General features: G+C 45.4%; 1 long non-coding RNA gene across 1 annotated transcript in view; it reads left to right on the top strand.

The window, feature by feature from the left end:
- LOC142827275 (uncharacterized) overlaps window positions 1–4,197 on the top strand; it is a 38,279-nt gene extending 34,082 nt beyond the window's left edge. Inside the window, exon 3 of the long non-coding RNA XR_012901906.1 lies at window positions 1,375–4,197. This is a non-coding gene — a long non-coding RNA (uncharacterized LOC142827275). The remainder of the gene's footprint in view (window positions 1–1,374) is intronic.
- Window positions 4,198–15,168: the final 10,971 nt, after the last annotated feature.

Genomic DNA, 15,168 nt, shown 5'->3' with positions numbered 1-15,168 from the left:
GTTTTTTTTTTCTTGAAGATGCTAATTTTAAAATCCACACCAGTTTGAAGTGCCTCATTTATCAGAAATATTGACATTAACACCACAGTGGAGAGAGAGAAACCACAAATCCTAGAATATGGTGTAAACAATTTAGGTATATATCCACTATTAAAAGAACCCACTGACAAAAGGTATTCTTTGTACTCTTCAGTTCTGCACAGAATTTTTTTCCCCTCTCTGAAACATCACCATTTAGAAGTCAATTTTTATTTCACATCTTGATTGGTTTTAGTACTATTTTGCATATAGCTGTAAATACAAGTTCTGCTTCATTGCATACATGTGTATGCTTGAAGGTTTGTCTGTAATTTCTTTTTCAATTACTAAAGTAAGTAATTTTGCATTTTTAATATGGATTTACCAATAATAATAATAATCCCACTGAGTTAGCAAAAAATCAGCTTATGCCACTTACTCAAACTCCAAAGTTATCTGGTGTCTAGTAAGTGTAAGTGGATAGTGGTTTAAACCATAGATGGGTAACCTTTTTTGGACCAGGGGCTGTTGACCCACAAAAAATCAGTCAGGGGCCACACACAAGTGAAAAGAAAAAAAAACTGACTGAGAAGGACAGTCCCCACATTCCCCTTGCACACTAGAGCCAAAGGGGATCCAGCCAATTAGATGCTGGGAGTGGGCATGAGCCTTGGGAGCTGGATCCAGGCAAGTCAGTGGCCAAACCTGAGATTCCCAACCCCCTGCTTTTAAATGATTAACTGATAAGTCTGTTGAGGTCCCCTTTAACCCTATATGTAATATAACCACTGTTTTCTTGTCTTCAAGGCTGGCTAGGGCCATTGACCTGAGGGTAGTAGTATTCAGTCTGACATTGAGGAATAATGGGTTGGTTAAATAGAAGTCATTCTGGAGTTTTTTTTGTATGAGTGAGTTCTGTACAGTTTATAAGCCGCTCATGACTTTCCCAAGCAAGCAGACATTTTTGGGCAGTTTTAAATCTTCCTGGGTTCCATAAACCTAGATAAATAGGACCCCTGGTTGTATGAATAGCAATCTTCCCTGGTGACTAATCAGAGCTTGGCCCTTCAACAGCTTTGACCAGAATCTTTAAGGAGATTCATGGATGGCAGAGGGAAAGAAGATCCCCAAATATTAAGTATTTCAAAGGAGAAACCCATTGTTTGAGAGATCAGAAACACTTACTGTTGGGTAGTTAAAGCATGCTGGTTTTGTTCCAGTATGGTGGACTTATGGCTCTTTCCCTCCATGAACCAAAACAATATCCCGTTATTTAGGAGTGGTGTAAATGCATTTGTTGTTTTGAGAGCTATACTATTTAATTTCATCATATTATGTACATTTTGTCTTAAATAGGTCAGTAGTCCTGTTATGGTTCTTTGGTTCTTGAAGCCTTGATTTGAAAGGTTCCTGCCTAACTTTAATGGGTACTGGAATCAACTTGTAAGTGTTTAAAAACACACATACACGTTTTAATTCTACAATTGCTGTTTTAAAACTTGTCTTGCTTTATAATTGCCAACTCCTTTGAAGCTAACTATGTAGGGAGATGTTAAATAGTATTCTCTCTGCTGTCACATGGTCAAGCTAAAGTTTGTGCATGTCAATCAAAAGCTGTCTGAGAATTTGGATCTTGTTTTTTTTCATTATGAAATTGACAAGGAAACAGAGTCAAATGCTTTAGAGTACTAACAATGTATAAGAAAAAGATCCTTGACAAAGTGTAGTTGTCTGTACAAATTACCAGAAGATAAACACTGAGAAATACATGAGATGATTTCCATGTGAGTCAAAGTTACAATTGCAGTCATGTGATCTTACTGCAAGAAAAACTATTCATGCAGGGAAGAGAGGGTGGGAAGAAGCACAAATAGAAGCAACATTTAATAAAAAGACACTGTGAGCCACATGAGCTTTCAGTGAATTGCTGGAGGAGGACAGAAGATTAAAGAACAGCCCACAATGAAATGTTTTGCTGTTAATCAACACAAAGGGATTGGAAACCAAGCCTGAGAAGGGTTGATACAAGTTATAATGCTTTGGTGATGCTTGTGTTTCTCATTAGGGTTTTGTTTTGAATGCAATAGGCATGTTACATTTATGCAAAGGATTGCTATGCTTAAGCTGTAGAGCTGCAGCAGGGGTAGTGGGTTGCCCCCCCTTATCAACCAATCGAATAGTTGATGGAAATCTCATCAACTACTCGATTAGCTGATTGTCCGCATTTTAACACCCATAGCTTTCACTGGGGTGGGGGTGGGGGGCCTCCCCTGGACACCAGCTCCCACCTGTCCCCCTTCTGTCTCAGGTACAGAGGCAGCAGCATGAGGAGCAGGTGGCTCCATGGGAGCCAATACGCACAGAGAGCTGGCTTGAAAGCTGCTTCCTGCATGTACCAGCTCACACCTATCTCCTCTCTTCCTCCCCCCCCTCCCATCTTCTGCACTGCTTCCTCTGTATCAGAGATAGCAGCACAGGGGGATCAAGTGACTCCGTGGGAGCTGAGCCAGTACACACAGGGAACCAGTTTCAAATCCGGCTTCCCCCATCTACCAGCTCCCACCTGCCCCTCTCACTACCTGTGCTACTGCCTCCCTATCAGAGTCAGCAGCACGAGGTGGGGGAGAGGCAACTCCACAGCCCCACTCGCGTCTGCTTCCCCGTGTTGCTGCCTCTGTGGGAGGCAGCAGGGGAGGGCAGGCGGCTCATGTAAACCACTGCATGCTAACATCCCTATCATTAACACGTTTAGGACTATAAACAGATCCATACTTTATATTTCTAACATCACAGACAAGAATGATACATGCACAAAAATAGGATACAGATCCAGCAGATTGTAACTATAAAATGGATATGTTCATGATCTATTTTGCATAAGGCATCTTTGAATTATGCATATTTATATTTGTAAACCAATTTTCATAACTCATGGGGGGGTGGCACAGTGTCGTTCAGAGTTTCTTATGTTTGAGTTTTTTTCAGCAGAGACTACTAATAGAACATGTATTCTGATCTTTCTGTCAGAGCAGGTTGAGGGTGCTAGGGAGTGGGCTACATGAATGACCCTTTTTCATCTCAGTAGGCTGCAAAATTGTCATAACCAAGACAGTCTCCCGGGATAGGGTAGTTTTCCTAACTGTACTTGTGTACCTAGAATTTTCAGGGTCTGACAATTGAACTGTAGTAGCGCTTTGATAGGATGCAGAAGGCACCCATGGCTCCCAGTCAGTGTTGTGTGCAATCAGCACGTTCCTCACTTCACGTGCCCTTGCTTTACGTGAGTGCCACTTTAATACTGGTAGGAAAAAAAACTACACAGACTAAAACCTGTGGATTCCGGCAATCCTGCATGTGGACAACAGTAAACAAAATGTCTCATAGAACCTTGATGGGCCACAAGTGGCCTGTGCAGGCTGCCCACTACTAGATTATGGTCTCTCATGTAATTGTCTTGATACATACATTTCATAAGGAAAGGAACAGGAACTAGATGTGGCAACACAAAACAGTTGAAAAATGAAATTGACAAGGAAATTTCCAATAGGGAAGATACAGCAAGAACAAAATCAGCTGCCTAGCGAGGCTCTAAAAATCATGTGAGCCGTAAGCCACTCAAGAGCTTACTTTAGTTGAAGGCTAGCCTGAGAGGCTTAATATAGACAGCCTAGATATCATGTGAAAATTCCAATTTAGACATGAATTAATACAAGAGACTTCAGGTTTATATTTATTTCTGCCTATTCCAAGCCAGATTTTTAGTTGATTTTTTTCTTTAGAAATATAGTCTATTCATTAATCTGCATGCATAGCTAACCCTAATTTCATCATACGAACTAAGAATAGACCACTAGTCTGTCACATTAGCACAGTGCACCTGCCATTCAAGACTTTTTACAATCATATGGTTGTCTTCAAGTTTACAATTGACTTTCTGTGAAGTCTCTCCAGATTTACAACAGGGAGTGATAACATTGATCTGCTGTATTCCAACTGGGTACTGTGGGCCTGGGAGTTTTGTGGACATAACATTTGTTGATGATTTGGGGTTGAGTAACAGGTCCTTATGCTGATTAAGAAGTGGGGTTGATGGGCTTCAAGGTACAGGCAGTCCCTGGGTTACGTACAAGATAGGGACTGTAGGTTTGTTCTTAAGTTGAATCTGTATGTAAGTCGGAACTGGCGTCCAGATTCAGCCGCTGCTGAAACTGATCAGTTTCAACAGTGGCTGAATCTGGACGCCAGTTCTGACTTACATACAGATTCAACTTAAGAACCCCAGGCACCCCCAAGTCAGCTGCTGCTGAAACTGATCAGCGGCTGATTCCAGGAAGCCTGGGGCAGAGGCTTCCTGTAGTCAGCCACTGGTCATTTACAGCAGCTGCTGACTTGGGGACACCTGGGGCAGAACAGCTAGGGTGCTGCTGGGTTGGTCCAGCACCGCCCAGAGCGGCGCTACGGGACCAACCGGCAGCGCCCCAGCTGCTGTACCACAGGCATCCGGAGCAAAGCCGCGGAGCACGGGTGCAGCGGGATAGCCCAGACGCGCCGTGGCTATCCTGCTGCCCTCGGGCTCCGCGGCTTTGCTCTGCTCTGCTCCCCGTCCCCCTGGTCTGCAGACCAGGGGGAGGGGGAACAGAGTGGAGCACGCGGCCAGCTGACAGCCCAGACGCGTCTGGGCTGTCAGCTGGCCGCATGTTCCGCCGATTTGCTTCCTCTCCCTGGTCTGCTCGAGACCAGGGAGAGGAAGGGCCCCGTTTGTAACTGCGGATCCGACATAAGTCGGATCCGCGTAACTCGGGGACTACCTGTATACTCTGTCCATTTCTCGTAGGTATAAAGAGAATTGCCAAGTAAGACTCAGAAAGAGAAACAATATATTCTTGAGACTATATGAACCTTTGGCAGTGGAGATATGTGGCAAATTAGACAATTAAAAAAATTCTTGGTTGCCCTTTTGTGCTGTGGAGAAGGTCCACTAATAGTACTTTAGGTTGTTAAAACTGGACATCCTAATTTTATATATATTGCACACACCTTCTTACTGCGTGTGCTTTCTGCTTACTTTTTACATTTGTCAGTAATTGATAAATAACTATAAAAAACAATGGTTCCGTAGCACTTTACGGACTCAACAAAAAATATGTAGATAGTATCATGAATGTTTGTGGATGCAGCTCACTTCTTTAGATGAGAAATAAAGTGGAACTGAGTAACCTGTTTCTGTTTGTTTGTCCCATTCTGACTCTGAGCTGTTGACAAATAAATATAAACCAAAGTGAAATTGAGTAACCTGATTCTTTTTATTTTCTCTTTGATGTATTACCACAATGTTTGGGTTGAAAACACTGCAAAAAATTGTTTTTGGCCTGATTCTTCTCCCAGTAAACTTCAGTATTTTGCTGAGAGCAGGATTCTTCTTCTCCCCGCTCCCTCCAAGAACCCCCACTAACACCAAAATAACAATCCTCTGCCACCAAACCATATCTGCAGATAGATATTGTCTTGCAGTATCCATTCAAGCAGAGTGAAACTAGTAATACACAGTGTGGCTTTTTGTGATTCTCCCCTTCCCCATGCTTCAAACTGAAATCCTAAATATGTATGAGCAACATGGAAATTGTTAGCTTGGGTCACAAGACTTTGTTTCTAGAATGGTCATTAACATAATGTCAGTGGAAAGTGCAACATGTATCTAATGCCAATTGCCCTGTAAACAAAGTATCATGGGGAAAAAGAAGTATGGAGAGGAGAGAATTCCTGTTATTCAGGGTAGCTATGGAAAGTTCTATTTCACTAAATTTTAGGGCATATTAAAATCATGTTGAATGTTTCAGATTTTCTAGCAGTAATAATCATGCTTCAGCTGTATATTTCAATTTATGTATCTGTGTGTATTTACAGTCTCATTTATGCCTAGAGTATGATTTACTTTTGGATCTGTGTCCCAGATTTATAGGTAGTCTGATGGTTTGGGCTATAGCTATAGTATATTAAGTACTATTCTGGCATTTAAAATATGTGAGACTCTGCTGTTCCAAGCTTGCAGTAATCACTATTAACTTAAGAGCCCAGTCATTGTGTTTTTCTTTTGTTTGTTTTTTAATTCCATGGCCATGAAATCACTGAAAGCTGAGGAAATTCACTTTAACCCTTTCAGTGTACATGGATATATGTATGCCAGTACAAATGGAAAACTCACAACATGTTGTATGGATGTGAGTGAAGGGTGCTCCAGCCCAGAGCAGCCCCTGAGTGTGGCGGGCCTGGCAGGCCCTCTCTCCCATGCATGTCCCTGGTTAATCAGTTAACCAGTTAAATGTTATGTTTAACCAGTTAATTGATTAAACAGGATTGTACATCCCTTACATGTAGTACAGTATGTTACATAGTACCATAAATTCTTCTTTGAGTGATTGTTCATGTAGATTTTAATTAAGTGTGTGCACGCCCGCAATTGCATGGTGGCTGGAATATTTTTCCCATATCAGCACTTGTAGGGTGCTGGAGGGGCCTTCCTGGAGTCGTGGCTTTATTGCACCCAATATAGAGCCTTGGTGACCTGCTCCCTCCTCAGTTCGGTCACTGCCAATTCTCTTGCTTATGCAAGTGTGCCAACACTCCTAGTTACTTCAGTGGTATATCATTTCCCTAGTAGTAGTAGTTTACCAAGTTTAGTATTGTAGTGTTATAGTTACAGGTGCGGCCCTCCCCCCTCCCCCTTCGGACTTCTGGAGTTGTGGTTTGCTGTTGACTCTAGAGTTCAAAAATTGCACAGTCTGTGGAAAGTGTGTGCCAAAAATTGACCCTCAGTCCTCCTAACGAAGGTGCCTGGATGAGGGTTACCAAGGAGATCGTGGCCTCATTCGCCATGAGTTCCATTGCAGAACTTTGAAGAACAGGGAAGAGTGACTAAAGGTACTCCTAATGGAAGCAGCTCTGTGCCCATATTCAGACTCGGGACTGGGACACAGGACTCCAAGCACTTACTCATCAGCATTAAGCAACCTGGCACCATCTTCTAGTTCAGCACTGAAAAAAGACTCTTGCTTGCACAGACATGGATCTGCGAGGGGATCATTGGAGAGGCATCACTCTCGCTTGCACCTCAGAAGAAGAAGCTGGAGGGCCAGACCTTGTCAAAGTTGAGGGAGGTGTGATCTGAGAGGGCCATCTCTCAAAATCCCCTCAGGACATGTGCCGACTCCTACCAAGGAAGGGAGGTTGAGCCTGCAGCAGCAATGCTCTCCTGCACCACTGGACCAGCACCTGTGACTTCCTTCGCTACTGGAGGCCTTTATGGCAGTTGAAAACTTATTGCACCTCACAGCACCATTCTCTCCAGAAGTCTCTGGTGTGGGCAGTGTCTTGGTGTGCACCAGTGCAATCAAGAGTGAAGTTGGCTAAAATGTTTATGCATCCCCTAAAGTAAATTTATGCATTTACTTCTTCAGTTCTTATAGAAGAAGTAAAATATCCCACCTGCTACACAAAGCAAAGATACTTTTAGAACAAGTGGAAATGTCCCTTTAAAAAATGTTACTCTAATAAGAGCTTCAACAATGATGTCCAGTGCCAAATTCACTGCCAAACATTCTACAATTACTGTAGCAAAACAAACAGCTCTTATGCCCCATGACTCATAAGTGAAAAGTACAGTGGTAAGAGAGGGAGCTATTTGACTTTTCCTGGAGAATTAAGTCCTTTCAAGTGATGTGAAATAACTTTTGTGCTATCAGGAAAGAATTGTCCTTTCACAGTTCCCTTTGTTTTGTTGTGGTATTTGTTTGGTTTTGGGTCACCAGGCTAATAGTGACCTGGCAATGTTTAGTCAGTATTTGTTGAGTCAGAGGTTACATATCAAACACTGCAATGTCTGACCTAGATGCTTCCCAGAAGGAAAAAGTTGCATTTCAGGTTCTCTTTTCCCTTTCCTCAGGGAGGGCAAAGGGCATGGGGTAACCTTGGGCAGAGCACTTAGTCTGAAAATAGTTAACCGTTGTCAAGTATTTCAGTATTCTTGGATGATATTATGTAAGTACAAGATAATGATTATTGCATGTATTACAGTAGTGCTTAGAATAGGGGCGGGTGTTATACTGGCTACGGGGATCCTTCAATGCAGCAAGTCTGGGGCAGGGGGAGAGGCTTGTCATGATGACCCCACTTTCAGCACAATTTCGCAGTTCCTATTGGCCGGTTTCTGGCCCCATCCCTCGTCCCCGGTTTACAGCCTTCAGAGAAGCACACATGGCCCCCCACACCCAGTTGCTCTGAGTTTGTGTGGGGAGCAAGTCAAGCAGGGAGCCTGGCTGAGGGATATGCTTGGCTGCTGGTGGGGAGCCACCCAGGTAAACATTTCCCAGACAGTCTGCATCAGGCACACCAGACTGTTCCCTCTTCCCCCACCTCCCCAAGGCTCTGCCTCACCTCAAGGCCTGGCAATGTTTGGTCAAGCAATTTGACTCAGTCCCAGCTGGATCCAGGAGCTACCCTTGCTCTTCCCAGGCTAATAGTGACCTGGCAGTGTTTAGTGAGGCTGCCTACCTGGCTACTAAAATTCTACCCCTGCTGCAGCTCTGTACTGCAAGGAATTTAGGAGCCAGGAGAGAAGGCAGCCTGGCTCAGACCCAGGTTGCGTTGGATCCAGGAACTACCCCCTGCTGCGGCTCTGCATTAAAAGTATTTTAGGAGCCAGCAGGCAGGCAGCCCGGCTCAGTCCCGGCTTGCGCAGGATCCAGGAATGAGGTTGCAGCTCTTCAAGGTGTCTCTGCCCTGATTTCCTTGACTGTAAAATGAAAATAATACTGCCTAATTCATAGGCATGATTATGACATGTTTTGATATCCTGGCCTGAAAATAACTATGTCCAAGTGAAAATTTATTAATTTTACTAATATTTCTCTGCTTACTGCATGAATGTTTAAAACCCTTCTATCTTCTGTAGGGGAAAATAAGAGTTCTACCTGAATTACAGGTTGATGATAGTGTGTGTATTATTGTTTCAAAGAGTGTATTTTGTTCATGACTTAATAACCAAAAGCTTTGAGTCCAGCTTTTAATATCCTTACTCATGTGGAGTAGTACCTTGCTCCACAAACAGTCCTATTGAAGTTACATTGTGCAGCTATTTGTTTTATAAAGTGAAGCAACATTTTCTCAAAGACCATGGGGCTGACTATGCTACTGTACAAGTTCAAAACTTCCTTTTTTTGTCAGTTTTTTTCTGTAGACTCTTCACTGTATTATGCCATGAGCTGGAACAGCTATGCTGTCACCAAGTTTGCAGAACTGTTTAATGCTGATTATGTAAATGTCTTGTAGTTGAGGACTAGTTTTATAATCTGGAGTCTGTTTAAGGGAGAAAGTCCTGGCAGGGTGCTATAAGCAAACACAGCAGATGTTTCCAAATGAAACAAAGGAAAATAGGGATCATTTGGAATTGGAAAGGTATGTTAAAAGTTTCATCATACTGGTGTGATGTCACTTAAATACAGCTTTCTCATGTTTCACCTTGGGGGAATAGCAGTGTTGGGCTGGGAAAATAGATTTCTATTTGTTGTAGGAAATGGATAGAACTAGAGGTGAAAACTTGATTTGGGGAACATTAGTGCTTTCACTGTGTGACTTAAAAATGGATTGAACACAGACCTTTAAATGGCAAATGTTTAGAAATCTGTCTCTGACTTTGCAAGGACTATGATTTTACTATAGTTTAATGGAGACACTAGGATCTGAGAGAGGCTAAATAGAGTGGGAGTGGCATCAATACTGTATGAATGCTGCATTTGCTCATCATGTGAAAAACTATCTTAACTCTAGTTGTATGTTGTTGGTCATTTTCCCTAGAAGCAACAGTAACTGAAAAGGATGAGAGAGTACATAACACACAAGATCACTAAAAATGTATGAGTTCACTGAACTCTGAATTTAATTTAATCATTCTAGATCTGAGACCCAGGCAACCAATCAATAGAAAATATTGAGCATTAAATTTGCTTTACTCTCTAGATGCCACTTTTTTTTCCTACTTAAAAAAAACAAAAACAAAACAACCTCACCATTGTTGGTAATGAATTAAAATCACTCCAATGAGACTATTCAAAATACATTGTATGCATTTTTTCTCTGAGCTCTCCCTACTCCATCTGAGCAGCTTTTATGACCGTTTCTCATAATGTAAAGGAGAAACATCAGCAGCTGAACATTCATGTAATGTGCTTCAGTTTTACACATACAAATTGGAAAAGTGAATTACTCAAACTTCCAAATGTATGAATAAATTCCATGTACACAATTTTAAGTGAACTTGATGCAATTTGAAAATTCTGACTTTAGATGACATTGATGTAAATTTTGCAGTGCACCAGCAAAATTCCAGAGCCATACACTTTTACTACCATCCTGATGTTAGCGTACAGATAGGAAAGTAACCAAAAATCCTTCATTTTGTGTCACTACAATAACATCCAATGAAATAAAACTTTTGCCAGAAGAAATGCTCAAGCAGCAATTGAAAAATCTTCCTTTTCCTTCCTTTATGTCAACTTCTGTATCTTCAGTCATGCTGCTGTGAATACCAGCAGTAATTTCTGGGTCCTTATCTGATGCACTGGTATTGTGTCTCCATTTAAAACACAACTTTTCAGAAAGTCTCTCCTTTCTTTTAACATTAAATACCTACCAGACTTTCCCTATCCTGAACTGTCTCGGGGCATGTGGTCTCAGTAATGCTTTGAAATTGGATTTGTGTGGGCTGACTCTTGTGCCTCAGATAAAGTCTCTCAGACTTCAATAGGACTACATATTATGTATGGAGGCCTTGTCTGGCACACTGCCGTGAGCAGGAAATGTATATTTATTTATTGGAACTAAACTTGTTGTTTTTAACAAACCCACAAAATTATTGAAATGAGAAAATAGATGTATAAGTACCCAAGAGAATTTGAATCTTCTTGAAAAGTTTCTTCTTTTTTCAAATGACGAGAGGACAACATTCAAATAACCTAGTCCATATTAGTAATCCAGTGAATAGCTTTCTAAGTGGCTTCATATACAGGCAGTCCCCGGGTTACGTACAAGATAGAGACTGTAGGTTTGTTCTTAAGTTGAATCTGTATGTAAGTCAGAACTGGCGTCCAGATTCAGCCGCTGCTGAAACTGACCGCCAGTTCTGACTTACATACAGAATCAACTTAAGAACCCCAAGCGTCCCCAAGTCAGCTGCTGCTGAAACTGATCAGCAGCTGATTCCAGGAAGCCCGGGGCAGAGCAACTCTGCCTCGGGCTTCCTGTAGTCAGCGCTGGTCAGTTTCAGCAGCAGCTGACTTGGGGACTCCTGGGGCAGAGCAGCTGGGGTGCTGCTGGGTTGCTCCAGTAGCGCCGCTCCTCGGCATTACTGGACCAACCCAGCAGCACCCCATCTGCTCTGTCCCAGGCATCCTGATTCAGCCGCTGCTGAAACTGACCAGCAGCGGCTGAATCAGGACGCCTGGGGCAGAGCAGCTGGGGTGCTGCCAGGTTGGTCCAGTAATGCCCAGAGCGGCGCTGTGGGACCAACCGGCAGCGCCCCAGCTGCTCTGCCACAGGCGTCTGGAGAAAAGCCTAGTCTGCTGGGGGGGGAGGGGCGTACTAGCTGCGCCCCTCCCACCCCAGCAGACCAGGAAGACGTGGGCGGCGGACCGAGACGCACTGCGGTCCCGCCGCCTGGGTCCTCCGCGGCTTTGCTCCCCGTCTCCCTGGTCTGCGGGAGACCAGCAGACCAGGGAGACGGGGAGCAAAGCCTCTGAGGACGCCAGCAGCGGGACAGCCATGGGGCGTCTGGGCTGTCCCGCTGCCGGCTTCCCCCGAGGCTTTGCAAAGCCGCGGGGGGGCTCGGGCAGCGAGGCAGCCGCGGGGCGTCTGGGCTGTCCCGCTGCCGGCTTCCCCCGCGGCTTTGCTCCGCATCTTCCTGGTCTGCAGTCCAGGGAGACGCAGAGAAAGCCCCGGAGTACACGGGTGGCAGGACCGCGAGGTCCCGCAGTCCGTGTGCTCCGGGGCGAGCCCCGTTCGTAACTGTGGATCCGACGTAAGTCGGGGACTGCCTGTACATCACTTACAAACAATCAAAGCAATGCGGTCCACAGTTTGCAACTGGTGTCCATAGTCATATCTTCCGTTGTCTCAACTTCCAGGGATGTATTGAACAGATGATAAATCGATTTTGTTGTGCAAAGCTATCTGTAAATTTACCTTTTTTCCCCCCCATTCAAGTCAAAAGATCACAGTTTCTGTTGACTCTGCAGCAGACTGTAAATCCAAAGGGGGAAAGGAAACAAAAACAAGAGAAGCACAGCATTACGTACATTGAAATCAGTTAATATTTGTAAGTCTTGATGCTTCAGAATGATTTTGGTGATTAAATTAATTGCTTTAAATTAATTTGAAGCTCAGTTTAAAAATGGATGCGTGTCCTTTGCTTGTCTAGTTACGCAACGTGACACTGCTGTTCTTAATCACCTGTCTAACTATAAGCATGTAAGTAGTCCCACTAAATCCTTAATTAGGCACAACTTGTTTTTATATTCATAGACATCATGTTCTTCTTCGAGTGGCCCCGTGGGTGCTCCACTCTAGGTGTCGGGTCCGTCCCGGCGCCGCTGGTCGGAAGCTTTCAGAGCCGTCTTCGGCCGGTCTGCGCATGTCCCCTGCAATGCGCGGCTTTCGTGCCTTTGATCACGAGCGCAGACCGGCCCCCCCCCCCCCCCGCCAGTTCCTCTCAGCCACCCCAGGCTGCTGGCGGAGCTTCATGATCTCCTCAGAGCAAATCCTGTCAGAGAGAGAGTGTAAATTAGTTCGTTTTTTTATTAGATAGTTAGTTACCTGTTAGTTAGTTTAAAAAAAAAAAAAAAAGAAAGACAGACACTTTCTAGGCAATTTCTGCCAGTGCGGCAGTTTGCCCAAGCAACTGAATCATGCCTGGGACACCAGGATTCAAAAGGTGCTCCCAGTGCAAAGAGGCTATGCCAGCCTCAGACAGACACACAGTATGTGTCAGCTGTTTGGGGGAGTCCCATGTACCCCAAAAATGCGTCCATTGCCTGAAGTTAACCCCGCGGGCGCGCAGGGACAGGGATCTCCAGCTCAAGATCCTCCTTTGTGACAAGGCTCTTCAGCCGGCACAAACTACACAGGAGCAAACAGCTGCTCCAAAGAGAAGGGCGCTATCCCCAGGGGTGCCTAAAACAAAAAAGAAAAAGGCGTCTCCCGCCCGCTCGCTCCCCGCTGTCCCCCTGCTGCGGGTGAGCCAGGACAAGCCGGAGGCGAGACCGGCATCTAAACCGCTTCCCCGGTCTGTGGCAGAACCAGCAAAGCCGCGCACAGCTTCGGCTGCTGTAGCAGCTGCCCCTATTCATAGGGAGCATGTACGGACCAGAACCCCTTCGGGGGATAACCTGGCCATGTCGCTAATGCCACCAATGTAGCCACCTGACAGGAAACTGTCCCCGCAGCAGCGGGACGAGTCAGAAGCGGCAACGGGGTCGGGGCCGCTGAGAAAGGCATCCCCGACCCCTCCACAGGAGCGAGCACTGGCCGCTCCAGAGAAGACACAGCAGCACCGGGAGACCACGGCTCACCGCGCGGTGCTGACAGGGCAGACGGCACCGCAAGAGAGAAATTCCCCTGGAGCACCCCCGGTGCCATGTGAGAGCACTCGATCTGTGCCGGGGGAAAGCATTAACCCGGTGCCCTGTGAGAGCTCGGTGCTGTGCGAGAGCAATCGCTCCGTGCCAAGGGAGATCATTAACTCGGGGCCGAGAGCTGCTCAGTCCTCCCACCCCGCGGCACTGAGGTTACAATCTCTGCCTTCAAGACATTCTCAGCCCGTGTGCGCTGAGCGTAACCATGGCAACACAGCAGCAGACCTGACAGCTGCCCAGCGGACCCGGGCAGCTGTTCCTACTAAGACAGCAAGGAAATCAGCACCTAGGTACCATTCCAGGTCACCTTCACTGTATGTCTCACCAGAGCCTTCCCCTCCTGCATGTCAGTCAGACAGGGGGGCTTATTCCTCCACGTATAATAGCGATCATAGACGCTCCTGCTCGAATTACTCTTATAGACGTGGCTGTCCGCATAGATCTCGCTCGCCGACCTACTCGCCTCCCAGATCATATCGGAGCAGACACAACAGCAGGTATACATCAAGGAGATCATCTCCTGATTATGATTATCATACTCACAGGAGTTATCATGCCCCTATAAGGAAGGGCAGATCACACTCACATTCCCACTTTTGCTGTTGCCGCCAGCCGTATCATAGATGGGCTTCACCTCATGCCCCTGAATATCAAAGACTTCATTCACCGAAACTGCCCCTTCTCACGGCACCCTCAATATCAGTCCTCTCTGACCCGGAGGAGGGTCAAATTTCAGATACAGGCGAGCACATGCCTGCAGCTTCCCCTGGGGATGTCCAATCACCCTCCCCAGATGACGCAGTTTTCGTGGGGGATCCTTCACCACCGGATGATGCCCATGAATTCCAAGACCTATTCAAGAGAGTGGCACAGTCACAGGAAGTTCAACTAACGGATGTGCAAGCGAAACAACATAAGTTGTGGAAGAACTTACACCCTAGGCATCAATCCAGAGCGGCCTTACTGCTAGACGAGGCAATTCTAGAGTCTGCTTCAGAGATCTGGAACACGCCGGCTTCAGTTACCCCATCGTGCAAAAGGGTGGAGAAAAGATACTTCATAGCAGCCAAAGGGGCAGAGTTCCTGGTCACTCACCCCCAGCCAAATTCACTGGTGGTGGACGCAGCCTTATAGAGAGCAAAGAACCCACAGGTCAGAAATTCAGCAGCTGACAAGGATGCAAAAAAACTAGACACCTTTGGACAGAAGGTGTATTCTTCATCCACACTGCTCCTGCGTATCGCTAATTATGCGGCTCTCTTGTCCAACCATAGCTTCGATAACATTGCAAGATTGACGGAAATTGCACAATGAATCTCCAAGGCCGATAGGGTTCTCCTCCGTGAGATAATTCAAGAGGGATATGCGTGTGCCAGAGCAGGTCTGCAAATTGCCAGTGACATGGCTGACACAGCGGCGCGAACAGTTGCTACGGCAGTATCCATGCGAAGGGCCTCATGGCTAGCAACAG

This window comes from Pelodiscus sinensis, chromosome 2, assembly GCF_049634645.1.
Source record: "Pelodiscus sinensis isolate JC-2024 chromosome 2, ASM4963464v1, whole genome shotgun sequence".
NCBI lineage: Eukaryota > Metazoa > Chordata > Testudines > Trionychidae > Pelodiscus > Pelodiscus sinensis.
This window is presented reverse-complemented; position numbering and strand designations above follow the sequence as displayed.